The sequence below is a fragment of the Carlito syrichta genome, unplaced genomic scaffold (genome assembly GCF_000164805.1).
Source record: "Carlito syrichta isolate Samal-C Ts95f unplaced genomic scaffold, Tarsius_syrichta-2.0.1 Scaffold313183, whole genome shotgun sequence".
NCBI classification, from domain to species: Eukaryota; Metazoa; Chordata; class Mammalia; order Primates; family Tarsiidae; genus Carlito; species Carlito syrichta.
In genome coordinates, this window is record NW_007257279.1 from 268,618 (window position 1) to 272,440 (window position 3,823).

The 3,823-nt window shown below is 44.9% G+C and overlaps 1 pseudogene; it reads right to left on the bottom strand.

The window, feature by feature from the left end:
• Positions 1–774: 774 nt before the first annotated feature.
• On the bottom strand, positions 775–1,715 carry LOC103272716 (annotated as a pseudogene).
• Positions 1,716–3,823: the final 2,108 nt, after the last annotated feature.

Genomic DNA, 3,823 nt, shown 5'->3' on the forward strand with positions numbered 1-3,823 from the left:
TTTTCTGAGATAGGGTATTACTATGTTTCCCAGACTGGTCTCCAACTCCTGACCTCAAGTGATCCTCCTGCCTCAGCCTCCCAGAGTGTTGGGATCACAGGCATGAGTCATTGTGTCCAGCCTCAATAGTTTTAGTATATACACAGAATGGTGCAACCATCATCACAATGAATTTTAGAACATTTTCATCACCTCAAGAGAAACCCTGTACCCAATAGAAATCACTCCTCATTTTCACCCCCAACTTCCTGAGTTCTGCGAAGCCACTAATCTGCTTTCTGTCTTTATGGGTTTGTTTATTCTAGACATTTCATGTGAGTAGAATCATACAATCTGTGACTTTTTGCGACTGGTTATTTTCACTTAGCATAATGTTTCCATGATTCATCCATGTTGTCGCATGTATCAGGACTTTATTCCTTTCCGGGTTTTTTTTAGATTAAAAATATAGTGCATTTAAAAGTAAATTAGAGAAAGAGAAGAGAAAGAGAAGAGAGAGAGAAGATTCACCTCCCCAAGGTGGGGAGGGGGCCAAAACCAGGAAGCATGGCCACACTGGAGTCTAGCAAGGCATTGGCCCCGTTTCTTTCTGTGGCTAAATAATATTCAATTTTATGGATATACCACATTTATTTATCCATTCACAGCTGACGGACATTTGGGTTGCTTCTACTTTTTGGCTATCATGAATAATGCTATGAATAAGGTTTCTGTGTATATGTATATTTCCTTTTTCATTTTTTTCGGTGACACTAGGATATATTAGGCTGTGCTTTAATACAGGGGCTGGGGCTTACCTGTGATGCTCTTGATGTACAAAGCCGAGGGCTCTGCCAGTTCTTGAGTAATGGCACCAGGAAGTTGACAGTCAGGTGGGTGTTGCATAAAAGCTCATTACCTGTCATCTTCATATCATGAATGGCCAGGTCCAGACATAGCTAGTTGTTCACCTGGAGCTTGATTGTAGACTCCACCTAATTGCCTTTGGCCACTATGTTTTTACTGTGTGTTAGCAGACAAGGGAGCTTGTCAGCCTTATTGAGGCCTGGGCCCAGGATTCGTGGGATCTGCTTGATCAGAGACTCTTGAGGCCAAAAAGGCATCAAACTCCTTAACCAGCTTCTTATTTGTGTTTAGTTTCTTCAGCATTGTGATATCTGTGTGTAAGATATCCACACCCTTGGCCTCATCACAGTGCTGCTGGTACCCCAGAACACACACAGAGAACTTGGGACAGGGAGTGGACTTAAGCCTGATGGTTGCCAAGAGGTGTTTTGTCCTGAGGGCCACAATTCTCCAAGCTGATCTACAGCTTCACCATTTCCAAAAACTTCCGGCGCTTGCGCTGGTTTCCATGCAGGACTTCCCACACCACCTTGTACAGGGTATCACAAGAGACTTTGCTGCTCATGGTGCCTCGTGCCGTGGTAACTAGAAAAAACCTGGATGTATATCTTCATTTCTTTTGAGTATAAATCTAGAATTACTGGAGCATATGGTAACTCCATGTTTATCATTTTGAAGACTGCCAGACTTTTCCAAAGTGACTATAACATTTTATATCCCTACCAGCAGTGTGTGGGAGTTCCACTTTCTCCACATCCTCCCTAGCACTTGTTATTTTCTGACATTTTGGTTGTAGCCATCCTGGGGGATTTGAAGCAGTATCTCACTGTGGTTTTGATTTGCATTTCCTCAGTGGTTAATGGTGTTGAACATCTTTTCAAGTGTTTATTGGACATTTTCATGTCTTTGGACAAAGGTCTATTCAGAACTTCTGTGCATTTTCCAACTGGGTTGTCTTTCTATTGTTGAGTTGTAGTAGTTCTTTATAAATTCTAGATACAAGTTCCTTATCAGATCTGTGATTTGCAGATATTTTTTCCTGGTCTATGACCTGTCCTTTTACTTTTTGGATGGTGTGTCCTTTGAAGCACAGAAGTTTTTAATTTTTATGAAGTTCAATTTGTGGTGTGTGTGTGTATATATATATTTTTTCTTGCAGCTTTGGCGTCGTATCTAAGCAGCCTTTGCCTAATTCAAGGTCATGGAGATTAAAGGCTTTTTTTTTTTTTTAAGTTTTATAGTTTTGGTTCTTACATTTAGGTCTGTGACCCATTTCGAATTAATCTTTGTAGATGGTGTAAGAAAGGGGTCCAACTTCATTATTTTGCATGTGGATATCCAATTGTTTCAGCATCATTTATCAAGACTATTCTTTTTTCTTGTAACCCTTGCAAAAAATCAATTGACCATCAAATTAAGGGTTTCTTTATGGACACTCCATGTATTCCATTATCTATACGACTATCCTTATGCCAGCACCACTGTGTCTAAATTACCCTAGCTTTGTAGTAAGTCTTGAAATCAGGAAATGTGGGTTCTATACCTTTGTTCTTCTTTTTCAAAATTGTTTGGCTATTCTTGATCTTTGCATTTCTATACAAGTTTTACTATAAGCTTGTCAATTTCTGCAGAAAAACAAACAAACAAACCTGTTGGGTTTTGATGGGTATAATGATAATGTGATCTTTCTTTCTTTGCCACTGTTCATTTCCTTTCCTGTAGATGGTATCTTTCAATGAAAAATTCCATTCTCCTTTCTATTAAAATGTTTTGCTTTCACATTTCTCCTCACTGAAATGTTAGAATTATATAATGCATGTGTTCAACTAATTATCTTTTTTTTTTCCTTCGAGTTGGAGTTTCACTCTGTCGCCCAGACTGGAGTGCAGTGGCCGCTCCCGGTCACCGCAGCCTCGACCTGCTGGGCTCCAGCGATCCTTCCGCCTCAGCCTTCCAAGTAGCTGGAACTACAGGCGTGCGCTACCACGCCCGGCTAATTTTTGATTTATTGTAGAGATGAGGTCTCGCCAAGTTGCCCCGGCGGGTCTCAAACCCGCGGGCTCAGGCAATCCACTCACCTCGGCCTCCCAAAGTGCCAAGATTACAGGCTGAGCCACCAAGCCGGCTTCAACTAATTATCTTATCCTGAATACAGGGGTACCACATATGAACCAAAGCAATACCTTTCTTTTTTAGAATACTGGGAAGTTGAGCTCCATCTGGAAACATTTTGAGGCTCATTGGCAGATAATATATGTTACAGGAAATCATAATAAAAAGATAAAATTAGGCCGGGTGTGGTGGTTCATGCCTGTAATCCCAGACGGGAGGATTGCTTGAGCCCAGGAGTTCAAGACTAGTCTGGACAACCTGGTAAGACCTGTGTCTACAAAAATGCAAGAAAAAAATTAGCCAGATGTGGTGGTGCACGCCTGTAGTCCCATCTACTTTGGAGGCTGAGGCAGAAAGACAGCCTGAGCCCAGGAGACCAAGGCTGCCATAAGCCATGATTGTGCCACTGCATTCCTGCCTGGGTGACAGAGCGAGCCTCTGACCAAAAAAAAAAAAAAAAAAGTGGCTGGGCGCGGGCCGATGCATGAGGTCGGGGGCGGATGCAACGGCGAGGAAGCAGATGCCGAGCCCAAGGGGCTCCCTGAGTCCCCAACGAGGCCCGCGTCGCGCCCCGGTCCGAGGGTGCCATGCTCGCCGGGGGCCCGGGGTGTCCGCCCAGCGCGAGGCGGGGAGCCGCCTGGAGCCTCCCCGCGCGAACCCCGCAGCAAGCGGCCACCCGGCCCCGGGGACGTCTTCCCGTCCAGCCTTTGTGCGACCTGTGGGGGGGAGTGGGGGTGGTGGTGGTGGGTGTCACGTGGGCGGGGCTCCCGGGACGAAAGGTCGCGGGCGGGGCGGGGTCTCCCGGCTCCCGGGTGGGGGTTACCGGGCGAGGGGAAAAAAAACAAAAAAAGCAGCAGCCAGGCTC